The 26,822-nt window shown below is 39.8% G+C and overlaps 1 pseudogene; it reads left to right on the top strand.

Annotated features, from left to right (window-relative positions):
• The first annotated feature begins 815 nt into the window (after nt 1–815).
• LOC143386556 (nuclear receptor-binding factor 2 pseudogene) lies at nt 816–26,822 on the top strand (annotated as a pseudogene).

The following is a 26,822-nucleotide window of genomic DNA, read 5'->3' as shown; positions in this document are numbered from 1 at the left end:
GTTCTATCTTCTAAGTGTTCTACTCTGCTGGTAGTATTCTCATTTGAGTTGTTAATTTGGTTTATTGCTTCCTGCATTTATAGTATTTCTGGTTGTTTGTTTTTTATAACCTCTATCTCCCTGTATAGTTGATCTTTTGCTTCTTGTATTTGTTTATGTAATTCATTGTTGAAGTGATCTTTCATTGTTTGATTTTGCTGTTTAATGTCTTCCTTGAGACTCCAGATCATCTGAAGCATGTAAATCCTGAATTCTTTATCTAACATTCAGTCTGCTGCAGATATTACCTCTTCTAAAGTTGAGTTGACCTGCATTGCTTGTGGTCCTTTCTTTCCTTGTCTTTTCATACTGCTCGCATTTTTTTTTCTGCTTGGTGAAACTGTTGTGTTATTGAATTTCCCCCCTATATATTTATATTGCTCTTGTATAGTTGCAAATTTTCCCTTGCAGGGGCAGACGGCATCTGTGCTCCTCCTCCAATAGGGGTGATCAGTCTACCACACTGGCTGGCCGCTAGGCCTGTTCTCCAGGTTGCAGGTCTGCCTACCTTTCAGGGGTAGGTGGTGGTTGTGCCTCTTCTCCAATTGGAGTGATGTTTCAACTAGGCTGGCGGGCCGCTGGGCCCCTTCTCCAGGACGCGCCATCTGCCTACCTTGCGGACAGCAGCTGGGCCCTTCCTCCAATTGGGGTGATGTGTCTTCCACGCTGGCGGGCCACTGGGCCTTTTCTGCAGGTTGGTCGCAGGTTTGCCTACCTTGCAGGCACGGGTGGCGGCTCTGCTCTGCCCCTCCTCCAATTGGGGTGATGTGTCTACCATGCCGGCGGTGGGTCGCTGGCCCTGTTCTCAGAAGCTGGAAGGTGAAGAGACTTTCCTGGGGAGTAACTGTGTGAAGAATGTAGCAGCAGCTGGAGGTCTCGAGAGCAATTCCATATGCAGGGAGGTGGTATATTTCTAGGTCACACTGGTGTACACAAGCACGCATGCATGTGAACTCTGCCATCCTGTGCATGCCCAGCCTCAGAATGTGGCCACAAATTTACTGCTTGCTGAGCCTGCCCCGCCAGGGCACCGGAGGAGAGGGCCAAGTGGGGCCAGGGCTGAAACCAGCAGCAAGCCAAGGTAGGGTTTGGGGTTGGGTCGGACCCCAGTGACCCGCAGGTATCCCTCTCCTCACCCCCGGGCCTGCCCCTGGCACACGTCATGATTTCAATTTTAAAGTAAAGATAATAACACTAATAAACCATGCAATTATTTTTCCTGAAATTAGTTTTTTTCTGTTATGTTAGTACAAATGCACAGTATTTGAAAATGACAAGAAACTAATTTATATATATCTATATATATATATATATATTTGATACAACTGGATTATCTATGTATATAATACCACTTTATACTTTATTACAGAATTAATTGAACAGATTTACTCTTTATTTATTACCATGAGAGTCTTAGAAAATAGGTTAGTGACAAAGCTCTTTGGAAGAGCTGTTTCTAGAATATTATGTCATTTGCTCTCATAAGTTCTTGACAAATAGGCATTGGGCTATATCTTAGTAATTTACTTTGTTTTCTCTTAAATAATACAATAGTAGAAATATCATTTTTATATGACACTTCATGTAACTTTTTTGTACTACCCAGTAATCATGTTTCCCAGAGAACTTCAGGTTTATTATCTATAATAATCATACTAACAATATCATAAATAGAACATAAATGTGTAGCATGTACCAAAATATATTACACTTTAAAAAATTATTAAGTGCAATGAGGTACCTTCTATTGTTCCTAGAACCTTAAAAAAGATGTTAATGGAAAAACAGGAGTTTAGTTCAAATAATGAATCAATTTTGATTTCTTAGGCCTGACAAATGTTTCTATGATTTTGTAAGACGTGAACTTTAGGGTAAAATGGGTAAACAATGTATGGAAATTCTATACTATGTTCATAAATCTATTTTGTTAATCTAAATTTATTTCAAAATATACTTAAAGTAAATAAAAAACAAAGTTTCTTGATTTGAGAATTATAATTTGGAGGTAAAATTTCTTTGTAATGGGTTTTGAAAAAAATAAGAATTATTACCTTTCAGAATCCAGACTCCATGAAATGGAGATGTAAGGAAATAACGTGGTCATAGAAGAGTGGGATTTCAACTTTGAACACTGGCATGCTCTTCATGAACTCATCCTAGTACTTAGTATAGGCTTTCTTTTTTATTCCTTTAAGGCATTTGTATATTTTTTTTATCATTTTGTATAGCACCTTATTTTAATACAAGCAGGCCCTTTAAATTGTTCCCATATCCACTCTTTCCCTCCCCCTTTGTTAGTGTACTAGAGACAAAAATGTCAATGTTCTGACTCAGTGGTTTGGAATTAAGACATTGTTGAATATAGTTTTGTTCAGTTACTGGAGCTTTTAGGTCAAATTGTAGACATGGTTAATCTCTTATTAATTAGAATAAATAAAATGAACATACCTTAAATAGCCTTTCTGAAATTGAGCTAAAATAATTTAGAATTGATTACTGCCTATTAATATAAATTCTGTGTCATAGTAGACTTTAGTATGAGAACTCCAATTTCTATAAATAATAAAAAACTGTAAGGAGAGAACGCTGTAGTTTGCTGAAACTGGTATGTAATTTCTCATTAACAAAATAGCCATGCTAGTCTTATGAATGGCTTTTTGCTTCTGTTGCCAACCTTTGTAATTTTAGTTAACATTGTAACTAAAAGATACAGACATTTAAAACCATGGTTCCATCTTGAATGAATGTTTTTAAAAAATACTTATTTTTTTAATTTTAGGTGGACACAATATCTTTTTTTTTTACATTTATATGGTGCTGAGGATCGACCTCAGTGCCTCGTACATGCAAGGCAAAATCTCTACCACTGAGACACAACCCCAGTCTCTTGAATGACTCTTGTAGAATAATTTTTCAGACTTAGAGATTGTTGTTTTGCTTTTATTTATTCAGAATTTATGTTGTTAATCTTATGTTAATAGGATTTACAAATCTACTTTATTGTTGAATAACATTATTGGTCCAAATTTGGCAGGGGAGTTTGGAAAAAATGATAATTATTTTAGACCAATCTTAAAATCTTTTGATCATCTAATATTTCACACACACACAAACACACACAAAAAATGAAGCTATTTTTATTCTGTGCTAGAAGAGCATTAAAAGTGCTGTTTTTATGGACATGCTTACCATTTAGCTAGTTGTCATTTTTGTGGTCATAAAATCAAGAATACGTAATATATATTGCACACTTTTTATGAGCCAAGCCCTTTATTTTTATTTAATCATCACTAAACCTATGAGATAGATTGGAATTCCCTTTATAAATGAGACAGGGAGAGTACCACAGGTATTGCTATGCTATTCCTGAGGCTATGGGGCAGAAAAACAAGAGTCCTTTGTATTCATTGCCCATGGTTTGGTTCATATTTTTAGCAGCTTCCAGAAAATGCTGACACTTTTTCATGGAAAGATGGCAATCTTCAGATTAGTTCCACTTTTTTTCTGTGATAGAGTACTAGATCTCACTCTATGACTTAGAGCAGATTCTCTTGGGGAGAACAGCCTACATAAGTTCCCCTTGTCCTTATTCTAGCCTTGACATGGCATTCTACAGAGCACTAACATGCCAGTTTTTCTCTGTTACCTGGTATTTAATGTGTTAACTGATTCACTGCAGAACACTCACCAATTGTGTGCTTCATTGATCATATGCCAGGAACTTTTGGCAGCTCTGGGGAACATGCTCACAACATGCCTTTGGTCGATTGGATAGCTAGAAGTTCTTAGTTGGTATGGAAACTTGGATCCAGAAAAACTTGCCAGAGCCCAAGATAGAGTGGTTGTGCATCTGAGAGGTGAAAGTCACCTTTTCAGACTCAGTCAGTTGTGCTGGAATGGAGTTTGCTTTTTAAACAATTATGTCAGTCCCCTTTGTAGATCACCTCACTTCAGATTGCTTCCACTTTTTCTACCACCACACTCAAGATAAAACTCCAAGACTTATGTTTCTTCTTACTTTCTGCTTGCTTACTCTGTTTTTACACACACTTGCCTCCCTGATGTTCCTTTGATACTCCAAGCCTAATTATAGTTGACTACTTTCACTTCCTTCCAAATGCCAAACTCTTATTGCAGGCAGTTTAGTCTCTAACTTGGACCAATTTTGGTAAACTTTTTTTTTTGGTTACCAATGATTGAACACAGGGGCACTTAACAAATGAACCTCATCCCCTGCCCTTTTTTTATATTTTATGTGGAGACAGTGTCTCATTGAATTGCTTAGGGTCTTGCCTTGCTAAATTGCTGAAGCTGGTACATTGAACTCACAAACCTCCTGCCTCAGCCTCCTGTGCTGCTGAGATTATAGGAATGCACCCTTGTGCCAAGCTACTGGAGGCAACCTTAAGAGAATTTTTAAGGAGTGGGGGTACTAGGGATTGAATTTAGGGAAAGTCAACCACTAAGCTACAGCCCCAGTAGTATTTTGTATTTTATTTAGAGACAGGGTCTGAGATGCTTAATGCCTAGCTTTTGCTGAGGCTGGCTTTGAACTCACCATCCTCCTGCCTCAGCCTCTGAGTGGCTGGGATTACAGGTATCCACCATGGTTACTTTGACTTAACACATATAGTTTGAATTACCTCCTGTATTGACGTTTTCATCTTGACTTGAGCTGGAATCCTCCTAGGAGGAGAGATTGTAGATATGATGATTGCACATGTGTCATGGTTCTTGATCTCTTGGTTCAATGCAAATTGAGTTTAATTTTTCACCTGCATTTAACAGAAGGCTAAAATATTTACCCATCCCTTAAAACCAGTAGTGAAGCAATACATGAAGAGAGAAAAATTCGCAAGTGTAATATACATCTTTCTAGAGGCTTAAAATTACATACAGTTATGTTCATAAGTTCATGTCTTAAAATGGTATCTTTGGTTCATGTAAAGCCACTTTATTTACTCATATTCCTTTTTAATGGTAATAGCAAACATATAAATGGCACTTAGTGTATTCCAGATGTTTTATGTATTTTAGTTAATTCTCATAGCAATCCCTTGAGGTATACCATTATGATCCCCAATTAACAGATAAGGTAAATAAATTAAGACCCATTTAAGTAATTTGTTCAGAATTATACAGCTTGGTGTGTCAGAGATGGGATCCAAACCCAAGTTATAACCACTGGTTGTATTGATCATTCAATTCTTGAATTTATAATTCTAAGCCTGGTTTCTCACAGCATACACAGCAGGTCAGAAGTTAAAATATAAGAGAGCATGGTGACCTAGGATTCCCACTTTGATGTATCTTCTCCTAATGAAGTAATTCCTTAAGAACACAAAGCTGCATATGCAGGGGAGTTCTGTACAGTGTTAACAGTTTATGATAGGAAAATAATTGAAAACAATACAAAATATTAGTGATGGAAGAGATGACCTGAAAATGATAGAGATGATGAAATTAATGGACAAATGTGTTAAAACAGCTATTGCACATATGATCCATATACATAAACATGGAGAATGAAATTGAAGATACCAAAAACTAAACATTGGAACATCTAGAAATAAAATTAAGTAAAAGTTTTGCTAAAATTGTCTTTTAAAAGATCATTGGACTTAAGAACCTGTTGAAATTTTAGATACCATGAAGCAAAGAAAGGAAACAGTTTTATGAAGATAATAGAGGCTCTGTTACCTGCAGGATAATAATAATCAATAGTCAAATATATAATGTATTATAATAAAATTGTAGAAGTAGCTATGTGATAAGATGAAATATAAATATAAGCAAAGATACGCAAAATATTTTTTTCACTTTAAACAAAAACAAAATCCAAAACCAGCTTTTATATTGTTATTTTCTTAACATTTAAAATATGATAATGTTGATAGTTCCACATCGTCATGTGAAACAATTTTTTAGTAGTGAGAAATTGATAAAGAAAAAACCCTTATTCTCAGATCCACTAAGCTGGGGAACTTTCAGAGAAGTGATTTAGTAATAGATGCTTTTTTAGCCACTTATTTTGTCTTCAGTTTTTCTTTCTGTTTTCTCTATATTTTACTCTTAATACTAGGTGAAACACATAATATTGTATGCTGACTTCTTACATGCAATGATATGACTGTGTATTAACATTAAGTACCAATTTGCAGAGTTCCATTTTCCTGAATAACAAAGAGAGGTAAAAGGAATTTCATATTTATCTAGTTCCATACTGTCATGTTCCCTTCTGACTTGGCACAGTATGTCATTTCTTAGATTTAGTTGTCATGAAATTTCTTAATATCAATTATTATTTTTAAATATTTTTTAGTTGTAGATGGACACAATACTTTTATTTTATTTATTTACCTTTTTGTGGTGCTGTGGATCAAACCCAGGCCCTCATATGTGCTAGGTTAGTGCTCTACCACTGAGCCCCAGCCCAAATATTCTTTTAGTTGTTGATGGACCTTTATTTGTTTATATGCAATGCTGAGAATCGAACCCAGGGCCTCACACATGCTAGGTACGTGCTCTACCACTGAGCCACAACTCTAACCCTAATGTCATTAATTCTTAACCACAAATATTGAGAGCAAATGCTGTGTGTTTTTGAGAACAGTTCATAAAAAAATTTCATACAATATTATGAGTTTCACCTAGTATTAAGAGTAAAATATAGGGAAAAATAGAAAGAAAAACTGAAGAAAAAGTAAATGGCTAAAAAAGTATCTATTACTAAATCAGGTGAGCTGTGTTAGGTTGATTTCTGTGGGAGATCCAGCAGTGAGCAGAGTAGGCAGAGTCCTACCTTCATGAAGCTTGAATTCGTATTTCTGTAGAGCAAGAATAGCTGAAGTAAATAAGACACATTAATTTCTCTTGTTGCTTTTTCATTGTATTTTTAACTAATTTTGGAGTTTGATGATTTTTCCAGTTCTGTTGTTAGTGGAACTAAGTTGAAACAATAATATTCTTGGACTGGCTTCTTCCATTCCTGCCCCTTCCACTTCTGTTAGGGCCTTTTGTGTCTTGTTGGATGGCCCTTGTCTAGATTTGGCTTAGAGTGGAGCTCCCTGGTGACCTGGGACTGTAAGGTGCCTTCCAGTATCCAGGACCTGGGGAGGGGCTGGAGGGTGCCTGAAGGCTGGGTCTGGTTGGAGCTCCGGGTAAACCTACTCTTGGGCCTTGAACCCTGGGGTCTTTGTGGGAGGTGTCTGGCACAGAGCTGGAAATCCCGACCCTTAACCTGGTCATGTTAGAGCCTGTGTTCATTTCAGGCCAACATCTCCAGGACCAGGAGTGAGTCTTCTGTGTGTGGCATGGCTTCCTGTGTCGCCCTGTGGAGTAGGAAGAAAGAGTGTCTCCTGGGCACACCATATGAAGCATAGACAGAATGAAACTGTGATGACAATTTAAGATCAGTTGTCTAGATTTTGAGAGTTCAGCAGAAAACTCGAGTCTATGGTGGAAGGCAGCGTGGCTTGGTAGGACAAGATGGCAAACTGGGAGACCACCCTGACACTTGTTGATGTGTCAAATAAGAGTCCCTCAATGATGGACTGTTCTTTCCCAGCTTTTTATCTGTTTCTGTAGCATTGATGGTTCTTCACTTTTCTCTCTCTCGACTTCTACCTTGAGTTGTCCTCGCATCCCTTCTGTTAGGCATATGTTGTATCTCGTATCCCTTCTGTTTGGCATATGCTTCTTTATGACATCATTTCTGATGAATTTTTTATATGGACCCTCATGCTTTGTGTGGCACTTTACATACCATAATGCCAGCTGTCCTCTGAGGGATAGCTGCACACAATGCTGCTGCCCATCTAGACTGTCGCAGCCTAGCTGAAAGAATGCCCAAACTCTTCATGTGCACAGCTGTCTTACTTCATGAAGCAGTGCTATGCTGCTGAGAACATTCTCAAGCATCTTTTTGAACCTGTACTAGGAGTAAAGGAGGGAGAGGTACTGCAGCCCACTTGCTGGGGGCCAGATTGCTGGGCTGTGGGGTGTGCATTTTCATCTTCCACTCTGCCAGAGGCCTCCAACTGCCCTTGGAACTTCTGTCCATTTATGGGCTTGTAGTAGTGTGTATTGAATTTTCATTTTTCCACTAGGCCACCAGCTTTTACTTTGTTGTTAGGTTCTGTGTGTCGTGAGTTTCTGTTCTGTCTGTGTTGTAATCAGGATAGTAGTAAATGCATCCAGAATCCCTAATTTCTAATAATTATGTTCTTTAGTTCTCTTATGGAATTTTCATTGCTGATTTCTGTAGCTTCCATTTGTTGTTGGAATTCTCCATCTTTCACCCTTTTATATACATCTATTTTCTCCAATATTTTAATCACAGTTATTTTTACCTCTGGGTAATTTCTCAGCCTATATTAATTATCTTTTTTCTCTAGATTACTAATCTCCTATTCTTTGCCTTTTGCTATCTAACAATTTTTTAATTGTATGCCAGATGGTGATAGATGATCACGGTGGCAGAGAAGGCTTTCCCCCTCCCTGCTTGGCCAGGCTGGTGAAGAACTGGTGCAGGTGAGAGCAAACTGGGCTGGGGTCCTTGCTGACCTTGGAAAGGCCTCTGCTTCCTGTCTGTGCTTGGCATGGTTTGGCTGGTCAGCTCTGCTCAGCTCTGATGACTTGCTAATTCACTTTCCTGGGAGATGTTAATGTGTGATGCTTTTGGCCTTTATTCCTTACACATCCTGGAGTTTTGTGTTTAAAGCAAGCATTCTGGCTTAGCAGAATTCTTCTCTCACATGCTACCAGTGGAGCCCTCAAGGTCGCTTTAGACACACCTGGCCTGGTCTCTCAGGCTTCTAAGCACAGCCCACAATTTAGCAAAGTCCCTTAGGAAAAATGAACCTTGTGTTCAGGACCCATCACACATGCACTCTGCTCCTTAAAAGGGACACACTGACTCCTACAAACCTTGCTGGCTTTGCCCCCTTGGTAGAGTCCCTTAAGGCAGCCCAGTCACAATTCTTAGTCTGCACCTGTAGAATTAGCACGTGTCCCCAAATCAACAAATGACCCTGAGAAGAAACCAGCAGTCACTTTGTTCCTCACTTTGAAAGAGCTCCTGTTCTGGAGTTCCAGTTCATCTCATTTTCTTGTGTTAGCAGCCCTCTCGTGTCAGTAAAAATACAGTTGTCATTTTTCTCCCTCAGTTGCCACTTGCTACAGGGGAGCTTGGTGCTGGGGCCTACTGTGATTCACCCTGCAGAAGGCCCTTGACTTTCCTTGTTTTACTGGATTTATGCCTCTTCTCATTAAGTTATTTCCTTTTTAAAAAGTCAATTTTGCCCCTGCCCTTATTTCTCTGAACAATACAAATGCATGTTTTAAGCCCTTAGCAATTATTTGAGTTACTTTAGCTTAGACGTGACTACACGCTTCTGGGTTTGCTGTCTTCTCGCTGAGTGCTGAGTTTATTCCCCCTCTTGGAACTCTGTTATTCTTACTCCAGGGGTTATTGATCACCTTACCATTTGACTGACTATGAGGGTTGCAAATGGGAAGGTAAAGTTTTTCCTGCAAGCTACTGACTTCTAGATTCAATATTGACTTGAAGTGGTCACTTGCTGTCTCCACTGCAGCTAGCTCTGTGTGCTCCACTGAGCATACTTCCCACGATTTTAATTTCATCTTTCTTTTATTGTTGTATTGGCCCAGCCCCTGTCCCAGCTCTGGTTTCAGACAGTGAGTCCTAGTCTGGAGGCTGGGGACTCCTAGTCCCTTCACTCCCACCAGCAAGCACCCAGGTGCCACTGCACACTTCGGGGCAAGCAAGACTCAAAGGATGTGGCTTTTCTGTTTCTGACTCTTCTTCTCTTTGGTTATATCTTTCTTTTTGTTTTCATGTTCCATATCTCTGGGCTATGTTTTAGCAAGGACTAGACAGTTCATAAAAAATGTGAAAGTTGGGCTGAGGATGTGGCTCAAGTGATAGCACACTCACCTGGCATGCTTGTGGCCCGGGTTTGATCCTCAGCACCACATACAAACAAAGAGGTTGTGTCCGCCGATAACTAAAAAATAAATATTAAAATTCTCTCTGTCTCTCTCTCTGTCTCTCTCTCTCTCTCTCTCTCTCTCTCTCTCAAAAAAAAATGTGAAAGTATTGTAGTCACTAGGCAAAAATTCAGGGACACATATTATCCCACATTTTGGGTAAATTTTTTCCTGATTTTAATTTTCTAGTACATTTACTAGGTTCTTTTGGTTTTTCTTTTAAACTAATAGGTAATATTCCATCCCAAACTGATTGAAAGTACTAATGATACTTCTTTTTCTTCTTCTTTTTCCACATGCTTTAGATGATGATTGGGATAATTTTGTTTCTAAGAAAAGAAGATAGATCTAAGTTTGTTTTCCAAGAGATTACATGATATATTGATGGAAAATTACTAGTACTTTAATTTTTCTGCTTTACTCTCATGTTCTGTAGGAACTTAATTTTTAAAGTCTGGGTTTTTTATAGAATTTAACAATTTGTTAATGAAGAGATGGTTAATGATTACAGAAAGTACTCAGTCCTCAGAACTGCTCTTTAGAGCAAGCGGACCTCATGTTCTGGGCAAGTACTCTGCCACTGAGCCCCCTGCACAGCCCCTAGATTTATACTGTTTTGATGCTAAATTTCACCAGATGATAATGACATTTCAGCTCCAATATTCAAAATAGATAATTTGCTAATGCTACTTGGTGTCAGTCAACTGTCACTATAACAAATGTCTGAGCTAGTCAAATTTGAAAAGATTTACTTTAGCTCACAGTTTTAGAGTATCCAGTCCCTGATGAGGTGAACCCATTGCCTTTAGGCCTCAGGTGGTACTGATGGCAAATTAGAAGGACTCTTCTCATGGCCTGGTGGTGAAAGAGGATGAGGAAGGGGCAAGGGTCTCACTATCTCCTTCAAAGTCCCCCTTCGTGACCTGAAGACCTCCAAGTAGGTCCCACCTTTTAAGGTTCTGTTACTTCCCAGTAACAACAAGTTGGGGACCTGACCTTTATCACATGGGCCTTTATGGGACTTTTATCCAAAACATAGCCTAAGTGTAATCTGATTTTTAAAACTTCTTAAAATCAAGGTAATTGATGATGAATGTAGAAAAAAGTATAGATACTATAAACAGTATCTTATTTGAGGGTACTTTGGGTGGGTGCACCTTGGTGACTTTGCAGTAACTATCATGTATCATGCAGCAACAAGATGAAACCTGCAACAGCAGTCTTTTTTGTATTGAAGGCACATTCTGATAAATCACAGAAGATCATTGCTGACACCTTCTTGCTTTCTCCTCGCAAGGTAGCAAAAGGATGAGGCAGCTTCTGAGGTCTCCTTTACAAGGGAACTAATATTCCATTCCTGAGGGCTCTGCCCCTCTACCCACTCACTGCCTAGAGGCCACCCCTGACACATTGGAGGCTAGGATTAAAGCTGTGAATCTTGGGAGCAATGCAGACATTTTGACCATAGCTAGATGGTTGTTTATGTTCAAGTTTTAGGTGTGTTTGAAGGAGAAAATGAATTAGCATATACACCAAATATATTTGATTTATGAGACAAATACCTTACATCCCTGTAACCATCACATCCAAGGAGAAAGCCACTGAATAAAAACAGCTGCCAGTTACATCACTCCTTAGACATACTTTTCAGGGTTTGAATATGATTCCCTGTGTTTATTACTTGAGAATTTTGGTTCTTTATCCACTTTTGGAAGTAGAGAAGCTTGAAATAATACACTGCTTTCAAGTAGATCAGTAATTTTGGTTTGCTATTATTGTATTCAAAATTTTCTCTTCTGCCCCCATTTAATTTCACCAGATGCACACAGTTTTTTAGATGAAATCTATTTTTCCTTCTTACTGCACTATTTAGGAGACTTAGGAAGGGGTAAACAATTGAATGACAAATCAAAATCTTTGTATATTTAGAGCAGAATGAGAAATCGCTCCTAAAAACTGTGTTTCAGTAACATTTCATGATTATTGCATCAATATTGCTTTTTTCATAGACCAGGGAAATAACTGGAATTTTAGCATTCAGGGAGTTAAATATTGAAGTATTCTCACTTTTAGAATCACTGGAAGGCACAGTGCGTGTGTGTGCGTGCAGGAAACTTGAGGAGTTCTGAGTCTCAAGTGCAGTGCAGTGGGAGAGTTACCTTTCTGTTCAGAGTATGAGTCCCAGAACCTTACTCTGCTCCTTTCCACCTTGCTTGTCCTCCTGTTTGAGTCCTGTCTGGTTGCTCCTCCTCACATTCCTACACCATGTTCTACCAAGTCCATAACAAAGAAATGCTTTGTGTTGAGTCAGTGCATGTTGGTGCTATTTAATAACAATCATGATTGAAGAGTTTATCTCAGAAAAAAATGCTGGAGGCACACATTTGCTTAGGGTGTGTGGTCTTCAGTAAATTCTTTCTATCTGTATTTTTTTATTGCTTTCACATTCTCTCTCAAAGATCAATGAATTTAATGAAATATACCTTTGCCTCCAATTGAAAATGAGTTCTCTGGTACTACTATTTGAACACAAGTAGTGGACCTAACAGCATTTGAGGACTGGGGAAGTGTTGGGAGCCTAAGGTGGTTAGTTAGAGTAAACTGTGACCTTCAATCGAAAAAGTGTTTAAAGAAGTAATGCTGTTTATTTCAAATAGCTGCAAATATTTTTAGTTTTTTTTTATTGTCCAACTTTTTTAGAATTTTTAAATCATTTACTTTGTGTTGTTAGGGGACAAACCCAGGGCCTCACATGGTAGGCCAGGGCTGTACTGAGCAACATTTTGTTCAAGTTTTAGTTATCAATATCTATTATTTTTAACTTTTTAGTTGGAAATACATGGTTTTGGGAAATGCTCTTGCTGGCAAGAAATAGAACTATTATGAATATTAAAAAACCAGACTTTTCTCAGAAGGTGCACTTCCCTCGATATTACAGTGGGCCAGAGACAGTGACGGTGAGGTCGTGTGTGGAGGGAGCTTTGCCTTTGAGATTTTTATGGTGACACGCTGAAATAATCACCAGGAGCATGGCAGCTAAGGAACTCTGTGACCCCTGCACTCGGAATTGGAATACCAGGTCGGTACAGGGTTGTTTCTTTAGAGCACCACTGAAGTCTAAAGAAAATACTGAGTCCCCACTATTCCTCTGAAGTGACCACACTAGGTTTTGCCATATTTGAAAAGAACCCTTTTCCTAATGATGACACATTTTTTTGTTTTATTTGTTTTTGTGTAGGTTTATCAGGTCCCTGGAGAGCAGTTTAGTTTGTTTCTTCATAGAACCAAAACCAAAAAGCACACAGCGGGCCATATTCAGTCCTTGGGCACAGTGAAGTGGGGGGAAGCACTGCAAAGATGGTAGGAAGCAAAATGGATGCGTTGTGGGAACAAGATACAGAGTGTGCCTAAAAAAGTCCAAGTATGTCAGGAATTTAAGAAAGTAACTAATGTAAGGGAAAAAATTTATAAGAGGTCCTATATTAGAGTTCTCCTGAGAAACCACTAACAAATAGATTATTATAAGGAATTAGCTGACAGTTATGGAGGGTTAGAAGTTCCAGCTTCTGTCATTAGCAGGCTACAGACCTGGAAAACCAACAGATAGTTCCAATCTGAATTCAGAGGCCTAAGAATCCACAGAGCTGGTAGTTGAAGTGTTAGTCTGAAAGTCGGCATTCTCTAAACCCAAGAAGGTCTGAGTTTTTTGAGTCTGAAGACAGGAAAGGCTGGTATCCCATCTCAGGCATCATGTGGCCACATCAGCTCTCTCTTCTAGGCAGGGCTTCAACTCCCCCCACAGGAGGGGAGCAGTCTGCTCACTGGTCCACTGATTCAGAAACACCCTCATTGACATGCCCAGAGCAATGTTTGACCAGTGCCTGAGCACCCCCTGGCCCAGTCAGATTAACACATGAAATTAACTAAAACAGCTCCCTTGGAGCTGAGTGTGAGCCAGCAATGAATTGTTGAATTTACTTTTAAAAATGTGACCCTGGAACGAATGAGCACTGTTCTGGATATCAACACTAAAATAAACCTACTTGTTCATTAATTCAGTCAGTAAGTATTTATCGATCCTCACTTTTTTCAGGGTCCTTTGCTAACTGCTAAAAATCTAATGATCAGTGATATGTAGTTGGCTCCTTCTTCCCCAGTTTCTTGGTTCCTTAGTTAATTACAGTTGTTATGAACCTTGATGGCTGTTCTAGCAGTATAGATGTTGAGATCCTTACCTGGTAGCTTTCGAGCAGTGTGTCGCAAAGACCTGCCTGGTAAGTGACTCCTGGGCTGAGCTCCAGGGAGTAGAGAAGAGGGGTGAACACTGTAGCAGGGAGCAGACAGCTGGGCAGGTCCTAAATGTGAAGGGCTCTGTGCCCAGAGCCAGGAACTTTCCAAGGAGGTGAGTATGCTCACCATGAGCCGATGGCTGGTCCTGTTCTAGAAGACAGAGATGCAGGGTTTTGACTCGGTGTGCTACTAGGAGCAGATGGCATCTTCCATGGAAATGAGCTGGTCTAAGAGCATTGGAACCTCCAGGTACCAACTGGGAAGAAGACATCCCATTAACAAGTTTTTTTTTCTAAATGAATTGCTCAGTGGTATACAAATTAAGGATAGTGTCATCCCCTGAGTTCTGACTCGGAAGACTTCTTGCTGCTCCGCAGTGAGCTGCAGGTTTTGTTTTTTCAGAGACAGATTAACAGTAGTAAATTATCAGTTTTATTTGCATTCAGTGAAATTGACTCTCTGTGGAATACACTTCCATAAGTTTGACAGATACACAGTCATGAATCCTTCCCAGTGATGATAGAGAGCAGCTGTCACCCCCACATTCCCATTTGTTTCTCTTTTGTAGAACCCTGCCCTCATGCCAACCTTTGGAACCACTGACCTGTCCTTATAATTTTGTTTGTCTATGTGTCATATACATGCAGTCTTACATGCAGTCTTCTGAATGTGGGTCCTTTCATTTACAGAATGCATTTAAGATTTATCCACGTTGTATGAGGTATTGGGTTTTTTTCTTTAATGACAGAGTGGCCTTCTCTTGTATGGATACTTAGTTTGTTTACCCATTCACCAGCAGAAAAAATTCTGGGTTGTTCCCAGTTTGGAGGATTATAAATAAAGCTACTATTAACACTTATGTACATTTGTATGTGTGAGTGTGTGTGGCTGCAAGTTTCAGTTAGTAATACCAGGAAGGGGCATTGCTGAGCCCTGATAGGTGCATGTTAGGAAGCTCTAACCTCACAAGTGATTGTGCAGGTGGAGGTGGCTGTGTGCATGCTCTGTAGTGGCCCAGATCCTTGCTCTTTTCAGGATTCATTCAGTTCAGAGAGTCTATGGTATCTCCTGATAGTTTTGATTTGAATTTCCCTAATTATAAATTTCCCTGATTATAAATTTTCCTAAATAATTAATAATGTTGGACATTTTATGTTTAAAGATGTAACACTGGAATGAATGAGCACTGTTCTGTATATCAAGTATAAAGTAAACCTAATCTGCCTCTGAAAAACCAAACCTTCAACTTACTGTGTAGCAAGGAGTCAACCTCCTCAGAACTCAGGGGAATGACACTGTCCTTAATTTGTGTAGCACTGAGCATTTTATGACACCCCTGTATATTTTCTGAAGTGTCTGTTTTAGTCTTCTTCCTATTTTAAAAAAAGTAGTTTTTTTATTATTGTTTGAGGGTTCTTCATGTATTCTGAATATGTCTTAATTCTGAAATATATTCTGTCAGTCTTTTGTTTAACTTTTTATTCTATCAGTGTCTGAAAGTTAATTTTGATGCAGATAAAAGTTTTCAATTTATTTTTCTTTTGTGGATCCTACTTTTGGGGTAGGGTCTAAAAACTTTTTACCTAACTCAAAATCACAAAACTATTTTCCTAGATGCTTTATAGTTCAACACTGAAGGTTTTGATCCATTTTGAGCTGATTTTTGTATGAAGGGTGGGATATGTATTCAGGTTCATCTTTCTTTTTTGCATCTGGACATCCAGTTGTTATTATTTGTGGAAAAAACTTCTCCTTATTCAATTGACTACCTTTGTAGCTTCATATAACATTACCTTCCTGTGTTAATGTTGACCTGTCCCTACAGTCTCTGTGTGTGTCTATAGCAAATACCAGGCTGTCTTGATCACACTAGATTTATCGTACGCCTCAAAAATTGGTAGTATACATTCGTCAATTTTGGTCCTCTTTTGCAATAATTTTTATCATTTTAGATTTTTATGATTGCTTGTTGAAAGCAGAATGTGTTATGGAAACAATTGAGGTAGAAGTAAGTCATTCTTGAACCTGTAGATGAGCCCCTCATATTTTCCTGTGGGGCCTTCAGTGTGGGGATGAAGGGGGAGGTAGGCGATTTGAGGGTTGATATTGTTGCCGGCTGCCCCCTCTGGTGATACCTTGTGCTTGGCGTGGGGTGGATTTCCAGGTGGTTTTACTCCTTCTCTGTCTCCTAGCTGCTCTCAAACCCTTCTTTCCTCAAACCTCCCCTCAGTGGGGTAGTGGAGAGGGTGGGGGCTTCTTTCCAATTAAGCCAACATTGTGCCTTTTGCTCTTGGGGGTGGGTGGTCTTGGCGGTCCTGCCCACTCCCTTGCTGTGGCTGCCCCGTATTTGATGGTTCCCTGGGGCAGTAGTTTTTTCTTCCCCCTTCCCCCTAAGGCTTTTCCATGGTGTGTGGGTGGGGAAGAGTCTGAGGAAGAAACTCATTCCCAGTGCTTCCCAGCCAGGACTGTTGCTGTTTAACCAATGAAGACATAGATGAAGCCCGCGGGGTCAGTAGAGAAGGTCAGATGGAGGATGCGAACCCTCCGCCTCCCTTTTATCTGAGGCCCCCGGGGCTCCACTCTGCTCTTCCTCCTCCAGTCTGTATCTCTCCCGATCCCTGTGGTCTCTGCCCCAAGGACAAGTGCTGGCTTCTCTGCACAACTGCAGAGAAGTTGGGTCTTCATGGTGGCCCTGTGACCATAGTGCTCTGATAGATTCAAAAAAGTCTTGAACTTGTGACTTGTCTAGCTTGCTTTGCTGTGAAGCCAGGAGAAATGTCTTTCTAATTCCCCATACCTGAGGAAGTGACCCAGAGTGTGTGTGGAAACCTGCAGTTCCACAGTGACAGTTTGAACTCCGAGAAGATTATTGTCCTGTCCATCTGAATATGTATCATCTATTAGTATATTCCTTATAATTTATCTCCAGCAGCTTTTAAAAAGCTAATTAGCCTCTTTTAAAAGGCAGTAAGTAAATTCATCATATCAAGAAAAAAAGAGCAATGAATGTATTTCCTTTCAAAATCTTCCTCTGTGCTTTTGGCTGCCTTGGTCTGGAGTTGCAAGGCACCTATGGGCTTGTCAGCATTCAGACTCAAGGCAGGAACATCTAACTCAAGCACTTGAAGCTGAATGAAAGAAAATATTAAGAATATAAGGCTGAATATTAATGAAACTGACAAATGAAAGATACTTAATAAGACATATTCAAAGTAATGAGCTTCTTAATAAGATATTTAATAAGATATATTCAAATTCATGAGCTCCATTAAAGGATATTTAAATATATATATATATATATATATATATATATATATATATATATATATATATTAAGTCAGACCCATTAACATATTGCTGCTGTTAAATATGTTGATTGATATTTTTGTCTGAGTTTGATAACCTACACTGTTGCATTATTTCAAATGGAATATTATATGTATACACAAAAACACATATCAACATGTAAAAATCTATTCTAGACGTTCTAAATTATTCATTATTCATGAATGTGTACTTTGGAGGAGTTTTCTTTTTATAGATTATAAAATAAAATTGAATAGAAATGTGGATCTTGTTTTACTTGGTCTAAGCTATCCCAAATAGATGACTTTGAAATAATGAGAGGTACCTGAAAATGGGAATTCTGAGTTTACTAAAGTTTTCATCGAAGGCTTTTTTTTAATTTTTTGGGTACCTGGGATTGAACTCAGGGGCACTGGACCACTGAGCCACACTCCCTGCCCTATGTTGTATTTTTTTAGAGAGAGGTCTCTCCAAGTTGAGAAGCGCTTGACTGTTTCTGAGGCTGGCTCTGAACTCACGGTCCTCCTGCCTCAGCCGTCTGAGCCGCTGGGATCATAGGTGTGTGCCCCTGTGCCTGGCACTTACCTAATGCTTTAAAATATTAAAGTAGCATCTTCTTTACTCAGTGCCTTTCATTCGTGATGCAGATCTATGGCGTCAGTGATTTGTGAAGACCATTTTGAGCACTGGAAACCTGCCAGTGTATGGCATTGGCTCTCTACAACCCTCAGGGTCAGGTCCACACTTCATTGAAAAGCTCACAAAGCCCAGCATTTACTCTTTTCCACAGTTCTTTCTTCCACACTTTGCTCAAGGGTATTTCTACAAGCCCATGCAGGTGCTGTTTCCTTAACTAGGTTTTCTTTTCCCTTTCTATGGGCCCCAACACTTGACCCTTGCTATTCATCCTCTCCCCTCTCCTGGCTTTGACCTCACCAGCCTCAACCTCCACACCCCATTCCCCTGACCTCATCCCACACCTATTAGATTTGTAACTTGAAACTTACTTAATGTCATTTTTTTTTCTTTAAACTATAAGCATCAAAAGAGCACATCTGTAACTGGATACCTGGGAAGCCAAGGTAGGAAGGTCATGAGATCAAGGTTAGAGCTCAGTGGAGAGCACTCTCCTAGCATGCACAGAGCCCTGGGTTCTATCCCCAGTACCGCAAAAGATTTACAAGAGCACGTCAGGACTGAATCAGTTTTGCTCTTCAGCACACACCCAGAGCTTGGCATGGTGCTCACAGTTGGTCTTAAGTCATGATGTTTTGGCAATTTGGGATGGGAAACACATAACTTCAATACCCTGTGCTCATTGATATGATAAACAGTGATAGAATTGCTAACATAGAAAATTAGAGTTTATCATTTATTATTGACACATTAGTAAGTGCAATGGAAGAAGACTCACTAATGCCATGACAGCATTTAATAAAGATTTGACCATAGAAAGTGACTCAACCTTGAAGACCAAAGAGAAGCCAGGCACATGAGAGAAGGAGTGTGCAGACCAGGCACAGGAGGCTGGAGCAGCTGTCTGGTAAGGGTTACCGGGGAAAGCCACGCATGGCTGGAGTCCCTGGGGAAGGGTGAGTGGCAGCAGTAGAAACTCCCTGGAGGGGCCATAGAGGCAGGTGGGCCACCCTGGTAGCTTGGGGGAGAGAGAGTAGGAGTGTGGACTTGAGTGATGCTATTCCAATGGGGTGATATGGAGTTGGCAGCTCAAACTTTTTCCCTCTGCTAATCATTAGATTCAGTCTAATGGGAGCAAAGATGTGCTTTATGGAAAGGAATATATACATATATTCATTCATCCTCTTTCTCTCTGCCTATCTGTCTGTATCCATCCATCCATCCATGTATGCATGTCAGCATTGGTGATCCAGGGGTTTTTAGGGGCTCCCCTTGCTCAGGGACAATGGAGATCTGTGATCACTGATAAGTGAAGCACAGGTCCTTGCGGCAACCCTGTGGAGTCAGCGGATGCTCCCCATCATAGCTGCAGGCCTTGATTTGCAGCAGCCCACAGTGTGGACCGTGTTTTGTTTTCTGTCAGCAGTGTATCACAAGTATTTTCCTCAGTGGGCTGAACATACCCTGAGTGGGAGGCTGATAAAAGCAGCCCCTTCTTCATGCATCACCCTGAATGATTTCAAAGGGAAGAGAAGCAGCTGTGAAAGTGTTCACATAAACCACTGGGGTGGTCTCTTCTTTGTAGTCTAACAATAATATTGCACCCTGGCTTGCATTCCTCAGCTGAAGAAGAGCAGAGGTGCCTAAGCGAGACATGCTTCCTTCTTGACAAGTCTTAAAACCGCATCTGCCATGCCAAGGAAATGACACCCTTGCCCTTCTGGGGAATTTCTCTTCAAAGTAAGCATGGAGAAGTCATCTTCATAGATTTATTACATGTCTGAATCAATATTTATCTCATACAGTTACTTGAACTAATGTGTAACAGCTTGGTATTTACTTAAACAATCCAAAGGGTTTTTATTTCCCTCCAAGCTGCAGGAATATACAAAGAAGTCTTGTATACATGCAGAAGACCATCGTATTAAGAATACTCTGCTCCACAAGTAGGTCTAAGTATTGTTGTTCCTGTTTTGTGATTTGTGGGTCAAGAGCCATCTTTGTGTATTTCTGAGTGTCCTATGAAAAAGTTATCTTACAAAGGGACTTTGTAATACATGTGACGTGACCAAATATATTAGCAAGATGTATTGAGTTACAAGATATAATTGAGTCTAATACAATGAATATCTGATGAATGTTATATAGATAAGCATGTCAGTAGATATCATATCCATATCAATTTATAACATATAACATATATCATAGTATTATAATAATAGATATAGATGTCAATATATCAATAAGTATATACTACAAAATAGATCATGGGACATGGTACTAAAACTCTAGTAGTTTAATGTTGAACACTCATGAGTTTAAAAATGTGAAAAATGACATTCCTTGATGGTGTGACTATCTGCTGTTCTATTTTACAATATCACCATAGCTCCTTCAACAGCTCAAATTACCTCTTTTCATACAAAACACATAGCAATTATAAATGCACAAAATAAAAGTGAATGTGCCATATAACATTATGCACAGTACAATATAGAGCAAGTTCTGCATGAATGAAATCAATCACCATGTGCTTGTCCGTGTTTCTGAGAACCTTAAACAAAAGGAAGCATTAAGACCATCTCAGGGGTCACAGGATATCAGAGTCAAATGCCAAATTTGTTTCTAGAGAACAAATGTGTCTGAAAAAGCTATTATAGATGGTAAATTTAAGCAGATGTACATTTTCTCGATCCATAAGAAAATTGTCATTTGTTCACTTAAGTTGACACAGATTTCTACAGAGCAAAGAGTTTTATGAAATAAGAGCTGGTACAGATTCGTATCTTAATCTACACATTACATAGACAGCTTTGACCCTTTAAATAATGACAAAATGAAGGGGTAGATGAAATTTTACTAGTGTGTCCACTAGCATCTATCTAAATGAGATACATGTACCATTTCAGCTGTATTTGCAAACATGAGGCTTTCACACAGACACCCAAGATGTTATTTTAACTGCTCATTTTACAGATTTTATTTCTTTCATCAAAGAGAAACAAAATGTTTTATCTCCTTATTGCAGCAAAGATTAAGTGTAACAAGTGAAGTGTAAGCCAGGCGCCCTGCAGCTGGGTTGAATCAGGAGTTTTCACACAGGGCTCAGACTGCCTCCTAGGGGATTCTTGCTTGCCTGGGATGCTCTTGTGCACTGCCATGAGCGACACATCCGAGCAGTGCCCCTTGGGCTCCTGAGGTGCCCGTGCCTTCCCCTCCCTGTGGAAGGGCTTGCTGGATGCTGCAGGGAGCCGCAGGTGGTTTCTTCTGTCCCTTTAGTATTAGTGTCTTTGTACTCACTTAACCTCTAAATACTAAATGCAACTGAAATTCTTTTAAGTCAGCTAGCAGGAGGGATAAAGCCTACTATTACAAGTGTGTATTTAGGGAAAAAAAAGAAATGAAACTTCAATTGACTAATACTAGCCAATTTTTAAAGAAAATTATGCTTAATTTTAACTGTATTTTTGAACAGTTGAGACTTGTTATTATAGACAAATTGCCTGTTGAACAGTGAGATTGGTGAGTTTGTATTGCCATCTATGTTCACATTTTCTGTCCTTGGTGAGGATTGGGTGAGGGGTCATGGGCTTGAGGAGTCATGATTCACAAGAAGAAGGAGGGCAAAGAGAGATGGTAGGGAAGGCCCTGTGCAGTCACTTTCTCCAGAACTTGCATTCCCACACTGCAAACCAAATAAACATCTTTGATAATAAAATTTCCTGAAGCACTCTGTTGTGTTTTGTGTGGCAGAAGCAGCTGTGCATCAGTCTTATCATGAGTGCTGATTTGTCCATAGGAAATTTGTGACGAGGGTGAGTAGCCAAATGTCCCATGGATAATAGAAGCAGCAGCACAAGATCCACTTGGCACCTCCTTGGTTCTGCTCTTGGAAGCAGAGGAGCATAGTTACTGCCCCCCACAGTCCTGGGAGCAAACTCTTTATTCTCCCCATGTCAGAATGAGGAAAGTGAGTCACAGGAGAAGATAATTTGCCCAAAGACATTAAGCCCAAATATGAAAAATCCTCCTCTACTGTTATTTATTAAATAGACTTGACTCTGTAGACAATGTTATTTTCTCAGCAAGTGAGTTACCTAGAACAGAAGCCTAAGCTAGCAATGCCGGTTAAAGACCAATTTAGTCCAGCAAAATACCAGGGTCATGCATCCCTGCTAAATGGAATCTTTTTTTACAGGATCTGCTGCTTATATATTCAAATGCAAATGATCTACTTCTCTGTGACATTCTGCTACTCTGTAGATGGACTGATGGGTAGTGCACGATTTATCAGTCCTAACAATGAAACTGTTTCTTACAATTCTATTGTTTTCTAATTTTCCTTCTATATGGAAATCAAGAACTTTCATGTTGGTATGAATATGGTTTTTCATAAAAGAAGACCGAGTCTTAGACTAGAACACAGAAACAGGGAAAAGTACCTGTCAGAGGAAAATCGAACTTGATTAAGATTCACACTGAAACATAACTATGTGACACAAGTCCTCAGGGAATAAATGGTGTGTGTGTGTGTGTGTGTGTGTGTGTGTGTGTGTGTTTTGTGCACACACATGTACACACATATAAATGCACGCTGCTTCTTGTAGTTTTTATGTTCTTGTCTGTTTATCTTTCCTTTGCCCATAGGCCCCAGCATGGATCTCTGAGAAGTAGTTCCAAAGTTCACACTCCTGAAGTCTTCCTCTGCAGACTCTCCTTCTGCCTCTCACACTGGGTTCCACACACTCAAATTCCCTATATGGATTTTTCCTTGGAACATAGAACCCCAAATTTCTAAAGTTGCTCCTCTCTCCCTCCTACCAGACATTTCCTTTGGTTCCTCTCTGTTAACCAGTTCTGTTAATCAGGTCTGACCTTCTGAAACCTCTCGCTCCTCCCTGGTCCTCCCTTTGTAGCCTCAGCTCCAGCCCCAGGAATTACCCTGGGCCCCAGAAATCCCTGCCTCTCTCCCTCTTCCCTCAGTGCTTCAGATGTCTGAGTCTCAGCCAGGTTCACATGGCACGTTCACAGTTACTGACTCTGTGACCTCAGCTGGCCAGTTCACTTCATCTCCCAAATAGGGATGATGATGTTCCCCTCACAGGCTCCTAAGGGGGACAGAATTATGTGGTGACTATTAAATTCTGAGCAGGGAACTTGGCACCTAGGTTGCATGTTAGCTATTCTTAATTATGACCACCTCAGTGTGACCCCATGGTGAAGTCATTGTTTCTCACATATTTAGAAGATTCATAAACTGCTTCATCAACCTATTGCATCTCAAATCCTCTCCAACCTTGCTATCATCTGTCTTGGATTATAACTATTCATTCATTGATTTTGATGTTCAGATCCTTATTAACTAATGGTTTGAACATCTTTCATGTGTTCTTTATCCATTCATATGTCCTCTTTGGAGGAAAGTCTGTTCACATTCTTTCCATCATTCTAAATTGGGTTATTTACTTTTTATTCTTGAATTGTGAGAATTCTTTATGGAGCCTGGATATAAGTCCCTGTTCAACACATGATTTACAAATTTATTTTCCTATTCTGTAGTTTTTTATTTATTTATTTAATGTTTTTCTTTGATGCAAAAAAGTTTTATATTTTGATTAAGTCCAAAGGGTTAGTCTTTTATTGCCTCTGTGTCTGTGTGTGTGTGTGTGTGTGTGTGTGTGTGTGTGTTTTCCTAATGAATCTAGATAGATTTCTACCACTGCAACCTGTACTAGAATTTTGGTTTACGTGATGGGTACTACAAAATAGTAAATCTGAACACTTAGAATTGGCTCTGGTTGAGTTTTAGATTCTAAGCAGCAAGCAAAGGCCTGAGACATAGTGAAAGATCAATGAATTCTTGTTGAATAGATTAATTCAATCCTTAATACTCTTTTTCAATAAGAACATTTAAAACTACCCAGAACAAAATCCCGAATAATTCAAGAAATAACAGTTTTGCTCTTTGAATAATTAATTCTGGAAACTTTTCGTTTATCAAAAATGCTGATATACACTTTTTAAATTGAAATTTTAATTCTGCAAGCATGCATAAAAGTACATTTCAACCATAACATCAGGAAAAGTGAGTTCCTGATTTTGTTTTGGAAACACCAGGATAAGTGATAAGAGATGCTTCATTTTTAAAATTAAATATTTATTTTTGTAGTTGTAGTTGAACATAACAACTTTATGTTATTTATTTATTTTTATGTGGTGCTGAGAATCGAACCTAGGGCCTCGCATCTGTGAGAAGAGTACTCCACTGCTCATCCACAACCCAGCACCTTTTTTTTTTCTTTTTTAAAAATGTGTTTGCTGGGGCTGGGAATGTGGCTCAAGTGGTAGCGCACTCGCCTGGCATGCGTACGGCCCCGAGGTTTGATCCTCGGCACCACATACAAACAAAGATGTTGTGTCTGCTGAAAACTAAAAACTAATTATTAAAATTCTCTCTCTCTCTCTCTCTCTCTCTCTCTCTCTCTCTCTCTCAAAAACAAAATCAAAAAAATATGTGTTTGCTGCCAGGTGCAGTGGCACATGACAATAATCCCATGGCTCATAGGGATTGTAAGTTCAGAGTCAGTGAGGCTCTAACCAACTTAGTGTGACCCTGTCTCTAAAAAAAGGAGGGGGGAGTGCTGGGGGTATCACTTGGAGGTTAAGTTCCCTTGCATTCAATCCCCAATGCAAAAAAGAAAAGAAAAAAAAGGGATTCCACCTCTTGGGTCCCCTTCTTCATCTGGGAGAAGTCTTTTCTGCTGTCTTTAATAAAGCTTCTACTTTCCACTCTGACCTTGCCTCAGCATGTTTCTCTGGTATTATACTTCAACATTGGGGAAGCAAGGACTCCTCACAGGTAAGCACCAGTAACACCATGGCTTGGAATGTCATTGTTAAATGCATCATCATACTTGGCTATTTGTAACACATGCTATTTTATTAGTTTGTGTTCAACTTCAAGGCAGAGCCCTGCTGAATAATTCTCGTTAACTCCCATCATGGCCCAGTTCAGTATATGGTTTAACTCTGCTCAAATTTGCTTTTTTTCCGTTGTACATGGACACAATACCTTTATTTCATTTATGTACTTATTTTTTTTTTTGTGGTGCTGAGGATTGAACCCAGTGCCTCAGATGTGCGAGCCAAGCGCTTGACCACTGAGCTACAACCCCAGCCTTCAGATCTACTTTTTGAAAAACATCAACAGGTACAAAGATAAAGGTGGGTACACAAGTGCAACAGAGAATGTGGCTTAGCAAAGTGAATTCTGAAAAAAGTCAGGCAAGCAGGAAATGAGAGACATCAGTATTGGAAGATAGCAATCTTAAGGTTTTAAAAGCCTGCACCTCCTCACAAAACATCCCAGAAGATATTTCATGGGGAAAAATTAAATGAAACTCTGAAAGCAGACATCAGCAGCTGCCCTGCCCTCCGGGAGCCCCACCTACTCCTGTCCTCACTCCTGCCTGGAACCAGCCCGGGCCAGTGACGTCAGGACTTGGCCATGCAGAGCTCAGGAGGCAGCCGAGGCGCTGGGGAAGGAAGCAGTAGGGTGGCTGCCTCTTCTGCACCTGCCTCCCACTGTCTCTCTGGGCTCGCTGAGGGGCGGAGGTCTCCAAGGCTGCCTCGCGCCCTTCTTCTCCTTCCCTCCATGTGCCCTGGCGACGCTGCTGGCGCCGGGGTCTTTGGAAGTCATGGAAGCATCTCTCAACCTGGCTCCTCAGCAGAGCAGACCGTTTATGAGCTGCAGGGAAATACTAAGAGCTATTTCTTGTCACAAGAAGGCTACGGCCTATCTTTCTGATGCTCTGAAGCTGACCAAGTCTGAGCAGGCTCATTTATCACTGCAATTAAAAGGGGATAGCCACATGGAACAGCTCATCCTCATCCAGGAGAGGTGGAAAAGGGCAAAGTGTGAAGAATTATCAAAAGCTCAGAACACAGAAAAGGATGTAGCCACCCATCTTCAGGCATCTGACAAACCCTCTGCTGAGGATGCAGAGGGTCAGAGTCCCCTTCTTTCTCAGAACTACAGCCCTTGTACAGAGAAACCCTTCTCTGAAATTCAGGAAGTCTTTGACAGGAATACAGAAACACAACTATTTTTACTTCAGCAAAAGAGTGAGCCAACACAGCCATGTATTGGAAGCAAAGCCCCAAAGGATGATAAAACAATTATTGAGAAGCAGGCAACCAAAATTGCAGATTTGAAAATGCATGAGGAGTTCCTTGTGGCTGATAATAAAAGATTAAGGAAAGAAAATAAAGCACTAAAGGCTGAAAAAGCCCGACTTGTAAAAGATCCAGTAGATAAGGAGCTGGATGTGGATGCTGATTTTGTAGAATAGTCAGCATTATGGAACTTGCCACCACGTTCAGACACTGCTACACCTTCAACCTGGCAGGAATTTGCAACAAATACTGGGAAAGCCAAGGATATTCCAATACCCAATCTTCCTCCCTTGGATTTTCCATCTCCACAACTTCCACTTATGGAGCTGTCTGAGGATTTTCTGAAAGGACTTATGAATAATTGA

This window comes from Callospermophilus lateralis, chromosome 2 (genome assembly GCF_048772815.1).
Source record: "Callospermophilus lateralis isolate mCalLat2 chromosome 2, mCalLat2.hap1, whole genome shotgun sequence".
Lineage (NCBI taxonomy): Eukaryota > Metazoa > Chordata > Mammalia > Rodentia > Sciuridae > Callospermophilus > Callospermophilus lateralis.
The sequence above is the reverse complement of the archived record's forward strand: the minus strand, read 5'-3'. Positions and strand labels throughout refer to the sequence as shown.